General features: G+C 47.9%; 1 pseudogene; it reads right to left on the bottom strand.

Moving 5' to 3' along the window:
* Positions 1-355: 355 nt before the first annotated feature.
* On the bottom strand, positions 356-944 carry LOC110293675 (enhancer of rudimentary homolog pseudogene; annotated as a pseudogene).
* Between the last annotated feature and the right edge of the window lie 13,115 nt (positions 945-14,059).

The following is a 14,059-nucleotide window of genomic DNA, read 5'->3' as shown; positions in this document are numbered from 1 at the left end:
GAGTTCTAGGCCTGACAGGGTTATGTAACGAGAGCTTGTTTCAAAACAAACATGGCAGATAGGGAGAGATGCTTCCGTGTGTGGGAGCATCAGCTGCTCTCACAGAGGAGCAAGGTTCGATTCCCTGCACCCACATGGAGTTCACAACCATCTCTAACTCCAGGTCCATGTGATCAAACTTTTCTTTTTTTTTTTTTTTTTTTTGAGAAAATACAACTACAGAACATTTCTTTATTTTTCACTAAGACTTCCCCAGAGGATAGAACTAACCTTGTCCCCACCCTACCCCCTACGAAGAGTTAGTACGCTCACTGCTTAAAGCAGACTCAAACAGTTTCAAGGAGTGGAACCAACCTTAAATGGCAAAAATGTTTTCTATTTGTATTATCATAAAAATGTTTAAGTAAAAAAATGAAAGTAAAGGAGCAAAGGGCCACGATGGCTTCAGAGTGACAAGGTCATTCACGGTTCATGTCAGACATTCAATCTTGGCTTGAGTGTAACAACGCTGAAACAGGATCGCTATCACACAAAAGGTTCACTACAGCACGCTGTATGTACCTGTTCCAAGTCCACCCCCAGCCCCAATGCTTCCGACTCAATTACTTCCCAGCCTGTTGGGCCTGCCGATGAACAAGCACGTAGATCTTCTCTTTGATCCAGTCTTTGTTATACGGCTGGCTGGTATGTCTGTGTATCAGCTCGGTAAACCAGACAGCTGAGGTCTGCCAGATCGTCAATAAAATCAAACAACTGACTGATATCGTATGTGATGGAAGGGCTGTTGGGATTCATCCTCTTCTTCATACATTTTACAAACACCTTCCATGCACTCATTCACAGACTCATAGTCAGCGTAAGTCCTGCCCTCTGGCCTCTTGGTAGGCTGTACCAGCAAAATGGTGTGAGACATCCCGCCAAACGCTCTTGCTGCAGCCGCCGCAAACACCTCGATCAAACTTTTCTAGCTCATATAGGCAGTAGGTATGAACAAGGTGCACAGTCACATGCAGGCAAATCCTGATACACATAAAATAATCTGTCCTATCATATTATATTGTACATGCTAGACAAATGTTCTACCATTCTTTCCTTGTCATGTCTGAGCCAGGGTCTCACTAAGTTGATCAGGCTACCCTTGAACTCAGTCTGTAGTCCAGGCAGACCTCAAACTCACTCCTGACTCAGCCTCCTGAGTATCTGGGATTCCAGGCTTGTGCCTGGCAGCCTGCTTCTGGTAGCATTAACTTTTCTGCAGTATTTTGAGAGCTTGTCTTGAAGCTATTATAACCAAAACGAGTGAAGCAGAAGTAAATCCTGGGGTGGAACCCCAGTAAACCCTGGAATGGATGCTGTAGATCCAGGATACTATAAACTCTGGAGTGGAGCTGCCAGAAACCTCAGAGTGGAACTGCCGGAAACCCCGGAGTGGAGAACTCCCCTCTAAGGGCTGCTTGATTGTAATAAACAGTTATTCCCTTCAATCAAGCACACAGATGTTAGAAGAACAAACACGGGGCCACAGGGAAGCAAGAGACACCAGCTTAGCAAGCCAGAGGAGTTGAACCTACCTTGTGGTGGTTTGAATATGCTTGACCCAGGGCCTGGCACTATTAGGAGGTGTGCCACTGTGGGGGTGGGCTTTGAGACCCTCCTTAGCCATGTGGGAGTCAGTCTTCTGTTTGCCTTTGGGACAAGATGTAGAACTCTCAGCTCCTCCAGCACCATGGCTGCCTGGATGCTGCCATGCTTCCACCTTGATAATACTGGACTGAACCTCTGACCCTGTAAGTCAGCCCCAATTTAATGCTGTCCTTAGAAGAGTTGCCTTGATCATGGTGTCTCCCTAACTAAGACACACCTGGTGACCTATGAGATGGAAGATGTTGGGGCTAGATTACTCTTGTATCCAGTTATTGCTACACTTTGTATTTCTTCTCTGACATATGATTTATTCTAAGTGTTAGTATTGGTTTGACTTACCTTTGAGAAAGCTCCAAATAAATGGTTTGTATATTGGTTTTTGTTTGTTTGTTTGGTTGGTTGGTTGGTTTTTCGCAACAGGGTTTCTCTGTGTAGCCCTGGCTATCCTGGAACTCACTTCATAGACCAGGCTAGCCTTGATCTCAGAAATCCACCTGCTTCTGCCTCCCAAGTGCTGGGATTAAAGGTGTATGCCACCACAGATCAGCTATTTTGTTTGTTTGTTTGTTTATATATTTAGTTATTTATTATAAGGTCTTCTGTGTAACTCAGGCTTGCCTCAAACCTGCAGCAATCCTCCTTCCTCTGCCTCTAGTGTCCAAGGATTAAAGGTCACTTTATGCCCAGGTTGGTTCATATCAAATACAATCTTATTTCTCTTTCTGTCTCGTCCAGCATTGTCTTCAGGGACTCAGGTCCCACATTTTTGTGCCTTCCATTTTCAAATTTGTCTTAGAGTTGTTGAGTTGGTAAAGGCCCTTAGCATCAAGTTTAATGTCCTGAGTTCCAGCCCTGGAACCCACATGGGTGAACGAGAGCAGCCTTCCTCAACAGACTGTCCTTCAACTTCCCAAATGTGCACCATGGCACATCGTCCTTAAGATGGCTACCGAAGTGTTAGTCTTCACAGACCCTTTCTGAGGAGCAGGGAGGAAACGTGGGGGAAATGAAAGGAAGGATGGACCCTCGTTCATGTTTTATTGTCCAGAATCTAATAAGCTTTCATCTAATAGCAAGGAAGGTTGTCTTTGAGCTGAGTATGCGGATGGCCTGAATAAAATGGAGGCTCTCTTCCTGAGGTGACCTGCAGTTATTGTCTAACCTTAGTCTTCCCACCATAGCTAAGCGCCTATCTGCCAAGAACAGTGACTCAGCCTTCATGGTAGCAGGTCCTGAGAGGGCCAGACTGCCATCTGGTGGCCTGCTGGCCACACTGGAAACTGTCATTTATGGAAGTTACCCAGATGAATCGCCTGTGGGAGCAGACATTTATCCTGGCTCTGCCAGGGATCTCAGGGAGATTAACAAATATCCCGCATCATGGTGGTCCAAACAGCATCACTTCTGAATGGAAGCTCCTTCCCCCACTTTTCTAGCAAAAACAAATATGTGAGCATGTGATATACTGGTCATACCGCTGCATATTCTCACCAGAGTCCCCTGTTTTATGCGTTAGTGACACGAGCTGCTGGGGCTTTGTTCGTGCCAGCGCTAAGAGACAAACAAATGTATCCGGAATGAAGAATTTGGCTGCAGCCAGAACCCAGTGCAGTGAGACACTGCTTTTCCATAATTCATAGCTCAAGGAACACAGAGCTTTGTTCTCCAGGATGATGGCCGTCATTGTCAACTTCCCACAACCTAGAATCCCTGGAGAAGTGAGTCTGTGGCACATCGTCTAGCTCAGGTTGGCCTGTGGGCATGCACGTGAGGAATTTCTTCTTAATTGGGGTAGTGGAGGTGGGGAGACCCATCCATCAGTGGACTGCATATTCCGTGTCTGGGGCTTGGACTGGACAGGCACAGAGAAGAGATGAGGAGCAAGCATTCACGCCTTTATGTCTCCACTCTTGACTGACGTGACCAGCTGCTTTGGTTCCTGCTGCCCAGACTTTCTCACAGCGATGGACTGTAACTGGGAATAGTGAGCTGAATAGCCCCAGTCTCTGCTGAGGTGCTTTTTGGCCTGGTATTTTATCACAGGGACAGAGATGGGAATGGGGCACTCCCCTTCTCAAGACCATGGCCTCTGCTTCTTTAGAGGTCCTAGTAGACTAAATAAATAAATAAATAAAACCTAGATTTCCATCAGAGTACCCCCAAAGAGTCACTGGTCTGGACGTTGAGACTCAGATCTGGCAATTGTGTATTCCTTACACTTGGTTGAGCAGAGGGAGGGGGCGGGGGATAGCTCTGGGATGAGTTCTAGGTCGGCATAGTAACCAACTCTTCCAGATGAAAACACAGAAAAATCTGCCTCTGGACACTCTGAAGCTCCCCGAGTGCCATCACCTTCCTTGACTACTTGTAAAAATTAATAGGGGGTGACATCCCCTCAGCATGGCTGGCTCATGCCTGCCTCGGCTCCCTCCTGAGTCAAGTGCAGATGATCGATCCATGATGGCAAACCTCAGATTGTGCAGGTGGCGTGCTGAAGGCCAAGGCCACGGAGGGGGAGTGGAGGGGAGGTTGTTTGCTGCAAGGCATCCACTGCCAACACTTCCTGACTTGTCACACTCAGATTTCTTCTTGCTAGTGCTAACCTTGATTCTTGATTTCAGTCTCTCTCTCTCTCTCTCTCTCTCTCTCTCTCTCTCTCTCTCTCTCTCTCTCTCTCTCTCTCTCTGATGAGGAGGTGTTTCCTGGCTGTCCTGGAACTCACTATGTAAGCCATCGTGGCTTCTAACTCACCTATCTGCTTGCCTCTGCTTCCTAAGGGCTATGATTAAAGGCGTGCACCACAGATGAACACAGTTCTCATTAGATTGACCTTGGCTCTGGCGACACCACTTTGTGATGCTTCCATGGAGATCTAGGAAGAAATAGTGGGGTGGAAATGGAGGTTGTGATGAGTGGGCTGTAAGCAGACACCAGACAATCCTGCTCAGTCCCGTCATGCTCCACCCCGTCCTCCCCACCCTCCTACACCCCCACTCCCGCCATCATGGCTTCTTGTGCTCTAGATGCTCACGGGCTGGAGAAGGCACTTCCAGGTACCCAGGTAACTAGGACTTCTGCTTCAATGTGGCTTCTGTTCAGAAGAGCAGAGGATTCAAAAAGGGACTTGAGTGTCAGTCAGGGAGAGGTGCCCTGTGGCAGATGTGATCTGGTTCCTCTGTGGCAGCTACAGAGAGATGGCCCCTGGTGCCAGGTCGGTCCTGACTTCTCAGTGCTGGGAAGGGCCGTGATGGATTCATGTCCTGGCAGCTGTCCAGAGCAGGGAGGTTCTGGAGTTGGTGGCAGTGGTGGCAGCTCTCTTGTCTGGCTGGTTCTGCAGTGGAATCTAGAGGTGTTCCTGGTAACTCAGCATCAGCCCACCTCTTAGCTTTTGCCTCTTAGCTTTTCCCATGCGTCTACAGCCAACCTCATTACAGTGAGGCACGGGAGCCTCTGCACCTGCTGGGTGGACAGGGATCTGCATCAGGGCTCTGAGCTGGGTGGACGGGGATCTGCATCAGGGCTCTGAACTGGGTGGACGGGGATCTGCAACAGGGCCCTGAGCTGGGTGGACGGGGATCTGCAACAGGGCCCTGAGCTGGGTGGACGGGGATCTGCGGCAGGGCCCTGTTCTTTAGCTTCTCTTCACTCTCATCTTGTCTTTTTCTACTTTTTTTTTTAATGAAATGGACATCTTTTCTTTAAATTACTTAAAAATTGATCATTTTTCTGGGCCAGTAAGATGGCTTGGCAGGCACACGCATTTGTCTCAAAAAAATCTGATATCCTGAGCTTCGATCCCTAGAATCTCTGTGGAGTTGGAATGAGGGAACCAACTCCATAAAGCTGGTGGGCAGCCTCTTGCAGGCAGCCTCCTCCCCTGGTTCCAGGGCTTGGGTAGTAAGACTGGCTTGCTCTACTACTGCCAGGGATTCCCCAGCACCAGGAATCCATGTAGACCAAGAATTGTACATAGACACAAATTATAAATAGTATATATATCTCATATAATCACACATATATGTGTATTGTTATAGATTATATTATAATATGGGGTATATAGTATATAACATTACGTGTACATATTCATATATATTACATATGATTAAAAACACACAAACACCAACAATGAAAGCTATTTCTTTGTATTCTTCTAACATTACCCATAATTATTATATTTCACATTTATGATAGTTTCTCTAGCTATTTCTATTCTCTCTCTCTCTCTCTCTCTCTCTCTCTCTCTCTCTCTTATTGAGATGTGCTCTCATGTAAGATCGGATGGACTCGAGCTTCTTATCTCGTTTAAGTTGGCCTAGAAATGTTTAAAAAAGATTTTATTTATTTACTTATTTTTATTTTGAGTTAGTACCTCACTATGCCTCCCTAAGCTACCTGGAACTCACTATGTAGTCAAGGCTGGCTTCAAACTTACAGAGATCTGCCTGTCTCTGCCTCCTGAAGGCTAGAATTAAAGGTATGGACCACCGTGCGTGACTTGTTTTTTTTTTTTTTTTTTTTTTTTTTTTTTTTTTTTTTTTTTTTATCTTATGTATATGAAGAATGTTTTGCCTGCATGTCTGTGCATCATTTGTGTGTAGTGCCCTTGGAGGCCAGAAGTGGACATCAGAGGCCCCGGAACTATAGTAATGGGTGGGTGCAGGGGACCAGGTTGCTGCTTGGAATTGACTCTGGGTCCTCTGGAAGAGCAGGCCTCTGAACTGCTAAAGCAACACTCTAGCCCAAGAAGTGAGTTCTGATGATCTACATGCAACAGGCACTTCTTAGACACCTTTTCAGATAGCGATGCTCTGAGCATACTAAGCAGGAAAGGTTGTAACTATTTAAAGAGTGAGTTAGACTGGCATCCTGGAAGCTGCTGGGCCAAGCATGAGGTAAGTGCAGGCATAGCTGTTTGCAGGATAATGTGTCAAAGAACGACTGTTTTGTGAAAATAAACTGCAAAACCTGTATCGTGTGCTCGTGGGGGGTGTGGTGTGGTGCGGGGAGGGCGGGGACAGGCTGTAATATCAACTGTGTAGGCTTGTGCGTGCTGCGGTATGGCAGAATGGGACATCAGCCTTGGCCGGGAGTAGGGCACTCACTTTTTCTTATATATTTGCTATTTCTCTTTTTTCATGATCTTTGGAGAGGAATTTAATGGTATTTAATAGATCTCTAAGGAGTCTAACATCTGGGGCTGCATCCTGTCAGACAGATACTTAACCTCTATCAGGGCCTTGGCTGCTGCCTAGGCGATGCCCATGGCTAACCTGTTTAAGGCAGATTTCCCAGGATTCACCACCACCTACGCCTAAGTGGGAAGAATTGGGTGGTCAGCCAATGGGATGAGGGCCTCCGCTGATGTGGTAGGTGGGATCTCTGGGTCTTCTGTGGTCTGGAGACTGAGTAAGACAGAGAGGGATGGGAGGCTGTTCTTTTTGATCCCCTAGCTGACAAAGGCTGCTGGAGGATCCCATTGGGTCCCTAGGGACAGGCGATCACAGGCAGGATTATGGCTGAAGGCCGACCACTCCACCTGCTGAGTCCTTTCCTGCCTTCAACTGCAGAGGCAGCTCGGGCCATTCCTCACATTGCGGACAGATGCAGAAATACACCACCCCCTTCACAAGCCTGTTGTGAAGAAAAGAGATGGGGGAGGGGGTGGCGGGAGGGGGCGTGGTGCGGGAGGGGGCGTGGTGCGGGAGGGTGTGGATCACCTTTTCCAGGTTTTCCATCCCTCTCCTCCAGGAAATCCCTGCTACTTCTATTTCCCACCCCTCCCAAGGTCTGACCCCACCCTCGCCCCAGGTCTGACTCCACCCCCTCCCCAGGTCTGACTCCACCCTTCCCAAGGTCTGACTCCACCCCCTCCCCAGGTCTGATTCATTTCCTATTCAGTTAGTTCTGTGCAGCAGATAGAAAATCCTTCAGCCTGAAGTGGTACTGCCCAGCCTCACTCCAGCTTTCTTCTGATTTATTTATGTCGTAAGTTTTTGAGACGGAGTCTCCTGAAGCCAAGTCTGACCTCAAAGTCACTGTGTAGCTTCAAGGTGGATATCCGTGAAGTTCTGATCTACCTGCCTCCAGTGGATGAGTGTCGGGATTACCGACCCGGGCCACCACGATTAGCTCAGCAGTCTTGTCTTAGAGCTGTTTTAAAGTCCTTTGGTAAGCCATCTCATAGGGTGGCCTGTCTGAATATTCTCTAAAGTAGGGCTGCTGGGGTCACTGCCCCCAGAAGGGATCCACTGAGCAGTCTGTGATATGGGTGAGGCGGTGACAGATCGGGAGTTGTGAACACCTATGGGAGTCACTACTGGTTGTCACCTTGGCAGGCTCTAGACTCACTTAGGAGACACACCTCTGAGCATGTCCCTGAGGGAGTTTCTAGACTGGGTCAGTCGTGGTGGGGGGAGAGACTGTGGTCGATACAATGCCATGGGCTGGGGCTGGGACTGTGAGCCCGAATAAACCCGTCTTTCCTGGTTGTCGTCGTCATGGTAACAAGACAGTAAGCAATACAGCATTAAAGGAAGCCTGTCTACAGAGAGGAGACTTTGAAAGTAGAAGAGGGGCAGCTGGGATGGAGAGCAGGTACCCCCAGGAAGAAAAGGGGTCTGGGACTTCTATATCCTATGGCTGGCTGGGTATCCTATAGTCAGTCATGTGTCATACAGGCCCTGAAACCCTTTAACAATCTCCCTTTTCCAAAATTGCCATTTGATGATAACTGGAATGATAGGTGGGGCTGGACCCTCTTAGTCATAGGAGACAGAAAGCCTAACTCATACTGATCTGGGAGGGGTAGGGTTGGGGGGATGTAACTTACTGTCTTAAGGAGCAGAGAACTCAGGACTTGAACAGGGTTGGTTAGAACCAGGTTTGCCAGGGGACTTGGTATTGTTTCCTCAATCTCCCCTCTTCTTAGCAGAGGTACTCCCTTCTACCCTCTCAACAACTCTGGCAGGAAGTGAGCATCTCTTTCCCCAACAGTGTCAACAAAAGTCCAGGGACTAAGCTCCCTGAGTACCGAATGTGACCCCATACCATTACAGAGTGAATGTGAAGTATCCACCACAGGTTCACCTGTTTGAACATTTGGTCTCCAACTGAGTGGCTCTGTTTCATGAGGGTTATGGAACCTGTAGGAATCAGAGCTTTACTGGAGGAAGTGGGTCAGGGGACAGCAAGGGGGTGGGTCAGGGGACAGCAAGTGGGGGCTTAAGTTTAGAGCCTGGCACTATTTCCTGTCCAGTTTCTGCTTCCTGTTCCACTGAGATGTAAAGAAACAGAATTTACAGTCCACGCTCCCATTCCCACAGAGCCCCTCCCCTAAGTGGACTCAATTCTTTCACATTGTTAAACAAATAAACCCTTATGCCCCAAAGTTATTTCTTGTCAGGAATTTGGTCACGGCAATTCGAAAAATGATTAAAATGATCAGCACACTTGCCCTTTTCTGAACCAATATTAATGGTTAGGTCGGTGGATGTGTGGACTGGCCAGGACTGGATGCTGTAGCCACCTCTGGAACCCATGCAGAGTCTGCACTCTGGAGCCACAGAGGCTGAGGGTGGGGGAAGAGTGTGCTCCTTAAGTCAAGGTCAGCTACAGGCTACGTTAAACAAGGCTCCATGGGTATCCGACACGCACCTTTAATCCTAGCACTGGGGAGGCAGAAGCAGGTGGTTCTCTGAATTTGAGGCTAGCCTGGTCCATATAGCAAGCTCCAGGCTAGCTAGGGCTACATAGTGACTCATTGAGATCCTGTCTCACCCATGTCTGTGATGGTACATGATAGAAGCTCATTCTGGTGGTAGTGGGCTCAGGGCTGGTTGAGTCTCTGCCATGCTCAATGTATGGCTTCCAAGGATGCCCTGGGCGAAGGCACCCGGCAGGCAAGCCTGCGAATAAGGTAAGCATTAGGTACATGATCCAGGTCCAAGAGGCGCACACACTGGTCTAATGACCTAATGCAGTTGTGTGACCACACCCTTTAGCTTGTGAGAAGAGGAAGCAGCTTCTACTACAGACTGGAAGAGGATGGAGCTGGGCAGGTCAAACAAGAATCTACTGTTTTAGTCACCTTTCTGTTGCTATGAAGAGACACCATGACCACAGCAACCCTTATAAAGAAAAACACTTCATTGGGGCTGGCTTCCAGTTTCAGAGGTTTAAACCATTATTGTCATGGAGAGAAATAAGGTGCACGCAGGCAGACATGGTGCTGGTGAAGGAGCTGAGAGTTCTAGATCTTGATTTACAGGCAGCGAAAGGAGACTGTGTTCCACACTGGGCATAGCTTGATCATATACTACCTCGGGGCCCACCTCCACGGTGACACACTTTCTCCCACAAGCTCCCAATAGTGCCATACCCTATGATACAAACATTCAAACACATGAGTCTATGGGGGGGGCAGCGCCATTTCCATTCGAATCACCACATCTACCATCCCTTCCTGCTAAAGCCAGAACACTTGGTCTTCTTTCCCAAGGGTTCCCAGCATACAGCAGTGTTGGCCTCATCTTCCTAGCTAGGGTCCCTTTGATGAAAGTTATGATCCCTGCCTGTCCCTGACACTTCTGTCTAACTCCCGAGAGTCTGCGTATTAGGTGATTTCCTTATCAATGTGACAGAGACAACCAAATGGAGGGAGGATTTATTTATTTATTTTTTTTTTAAAGATTTATTTATTTATTATATGTAAGTACACTGTAGCTGTCTTCAGACATTCCAGAAGAGGGCGCCAGATCTCGTTGCGGATGGTTGTGAGCCACCATGTGGTTGCTGGGATTTGAACTCTGGACCTTTGGAAGAGCAGTCGGGTGCTCTTACCCACTGAGCCATCTCACCAGCCCGGGAGGATTTATTTTAGCTCGTGATTTTGTAGGATTCGGGCCGTCATGGTGGAGAGTGCTGTGGTGGAGTGTTAGTTCACATCATGGTGGTATAGGCAACAGAGAGCAGAGGGGAATACAGGAAGGAATCAGAGTGATTGACGGTCCTAGTGACCTCTTTCCTCCAGTTAGGTCCCCCCTCAAGACTTTTACCCCCTCCTAATAGCACAGCCAATGCATTCACTGGTCAAGTCAATCCAAAGGCTCTAACTTTCCCTATAAACACCACAGCAAACACCCAGAGGTGCACGTCCCTAACATCCTCTGCATTTTTTTTTTCTTTTCTGTTGTGTTTTGTTTTGCTTTGCTTTGCTTTGTTTTTGAGACACAGTTACTCTTCATTGCCCTGGCTGTCCTAAACTCATTCTTGTAGTTTTGTAGACCAGGCTGGCCTCAAACTCAGCGATCCACCTGCCTGTGCTTCCCAAATGCTGAGATTAAAGGTGTGAGCCACCACCACCACCCTGCTACCCTAGGTTTGTCCTAATCTAGTTAGGTTGTCAATCAAAATGAACCATTACTCAGTGTGGAGGTCATAGCCCCTATTACTTTTTTCCCCTTCTAATTGCTGTGATAAAATATCATGACCAAGGCAACTTATAAAAAGAAAGTGTTTAATTTGGAACTCATGGCTTCAGAGGGTTAGAGTTCAAGACCATCCTGGTGAGGAGCATGGCAAAGGCAGGCCTGGTGCTGGAGAAGTACTGAGAGCTCACATCACAAACCACCAAGCCCAAGGCAGAGAGCACATGGGGAATGCCAGGTGTCTTTTGAAACCTCAAAGCCGTGCCCCCAGGGACACACCTCCTCTAACAAGGCCACACCTCTTCAGCCCTTCCTGAAGAATTCTATCACTTGGAGGCCAAGTATTCAAACATGAGTCTGTGGGAACTGTTCTTCTTCAAGGCACTAAAAGAAGGAAGGGTTTATCTGGCTTACAATTTGAGACGGATACAAGTCTCTCATGTCAAAGGAGTTCAGCAGCAAGCAGCAAGCATGGTGACTGGAACCTCAGGCAACGCAGTGGGGATAGCACAGGGTTATGACAACGCAAAGATCCCCTCCCCCACCCATAAAGCCTTACCTCCTAAACCTACCGTAATGGTACCATGGGCCGGGGCTTGTGTATTCATTCAAACACCTAAGTCTATGTAGGACAAGCTCATTCAAAGCACCACATGGTCTGGGCTCATTCATTCATTCATTCATTCATTCATTCACATCTGAGTGCTCGCGTGTATGTGCCATTGTGCTGGGTGCTAAGATGAACAAGATGGGGAAGAGCTCTGCAAGTGTGAGGACCAGAGTTCAGATCCCGTGTAAATGCCATTTGGGTGTGACAGACCACACATAATATACAGCCTTGGAGGATAGAGACAGGGGGTGGTGTCTTAGTTAGAGCTTCTATTGCTGTGAACAGACACCATGACCATGACAACTCTTATAAAAGAAAACATTTCATTGGGATTGGCTTATATATAGTTCACAGGTTCAGTCCATTATCATCATAGCAAGAAGCATGGCAGCACACAGGCAGACGTGGTGATGGAGAAGGAACTGAGAGTTCTGCATCTTAATCCAAAGGCAGCAGAAAGAGACTTGAGCTTAAGACCTCAAAGACCGTCCCCAGTGACACACTTTCTCCACACCTACTCTAGCAAGGCCACACCTACTCCAACAAGGTCACACCTCCTAATGGTGACACTCCCTAGAAGCCTATTGTAGCTATTTTCTTTCAAACCTCCACACCAGGGATCCCCAAGGCAAGCTGGATAGGAATACTAGTTAGTTGGTCTAGAAAACTCTGGATTCAACTAAGAGACCTTGCCTCAAAGAATAAGGTGAGAGAGAGAAAGATAGAAGAGAGTTCCTGTCATCAGCATTACACACACACATACATGTGCACGCATGTGCTCAGGTGCACTAACATCACACATACATACACATGAAAAATGTTAAAGATATTGGATCTGACATCTTGGTGTTCTGATCAGAGACTTGGCATCTGATCCTATTTGAGTTCTGCCTTAGGAGAGTTCCAGGTAAAATGGTACCAGCCATAGCTTCCTCAAACTGAGAGGTACTCCAGTATACAAATTACATTATCCTCCAGCCATCTAAGAAGCCAGCTCACCTGGAAATGGCAAATGGAGGCTCCAAACGCCTTTCGGAACCTGCCTGAAGTCACACAGCTATCAAAGTCCACCAGGCTGGCATTCAGCTTGTCTCAATCACTCTGAGCTCAAGTCGACTCCCTGTGGACTAAACTAGAGGCAGCAGATGTCCAGGTGGCCATTCATTCCTCTGCCCATCAAAGTACCAATCCCAGCCAGTGAATCTGGAAGGCAAGTAGCCATCACCAGGGGCTGCTCTGCTCTGGGAAAGTCAGCTCTGGGAGTGGGGAGAGCCCAGCCCAGAGAGAGGACCCTGACCTGGGGCTTTGGAGAGCTGAGCAGACCTGTGGGTAGCGGCTTTATTTAGGTTGTGGGTCTCCCCAGGCACCATCTGGCTGAACGGGGCAACTGAGGATATCTGTCCGTATCTCCTGGCAGAAGCTTGGCAGAGGGACTGTCCCTCCACCCACTTGGTTTCCTAGCCTACGGTGGCTCTTCTGTCTGGCTCACTCATTCATATGTTCATTCAGCAGATAACTGCTGAGCCCCACCAACTCTCAGCCCTACTGTGGACAAGGATGTGCAGACATGAAGGTTCAGGAGTAGGATGAACGTGAGGAGACATTCATGGTAGTTCAGGGACCATGGGGGAAGCAGAGACCAAGCCCTGGGTTGAGTCTGAGGGCAGAGATCTCCACTAGTATGGCAGGAGCAGAGGGACACGGGTTGAGGAAATTTGCCAACAGGTGGAGCTGGGCCTTGAAGGATGGATTGGATTGAAAAAGGAGGTCAAAGAGAAAAACATTCCCCACAGCTTGAGCAACAGTGCAAAGGCCTAGAGGCAGGAGTGTGCTCTATGGAAAACCAAGGAGCACTATGTGAGCGCACACCTGGGAGCCAAGATGGCTGGCTGGTTGGCCCACTGACTATGTATTGAGCTATGAATACATTGATCATATATGAATATGAGTCACATTGATCACTGGTCAGCCCCTCTGGAGCAATCAGGAGAGATGGATTTAGGCCCCACAGTTCCCAGGAGAGTTTTGTTGCCAGACTCACTAGGGGCAACACTTGCCACTTTTTACTGCTATACATAAAGTGCTCCCATAATGCATCTCTAGCTGGGTCAGCCAACAGGCCCAAGCCTCAGGCTAGAACATTCAGAGGAAATTCCATCACTTAAGAAGAGAAAAATCTGCCAGGCATGGTGCCACAAGCAAGAATTCCAGCACTTGGGAGGCAGGGGCATGAGGATCTCTGGAAGTTTAAGGCTAGCCTGGTCTCCATAGTGAGATCTCCAGGACAGCCAAGACTAACTAACACAGTAAGACTTTGTCTCAAAATAAATCCGTTTTTAAAAATTGTAGATTCACATCATTGACATCATACAAAATATGG

The sequence above is a fragment of the Mus caroli genome, unplaced genomic scaffold (assembly GCF_978045245.1).
Source record: "Mus caroli unplaced genomic scaffold, Mus_caroli_1 scaffold_6, whole genome shotgun sequence".
Lineage (NCBI taxonomy): Eukaryota > Metazoa > Chordata > Mammalia > Rodentia > Muridae > Mus > Mus caroli.
Note: the sequence above shows the minus strand (reverse complement) of the source record. Positions and strands in the feature narration are given on the sequence as shown.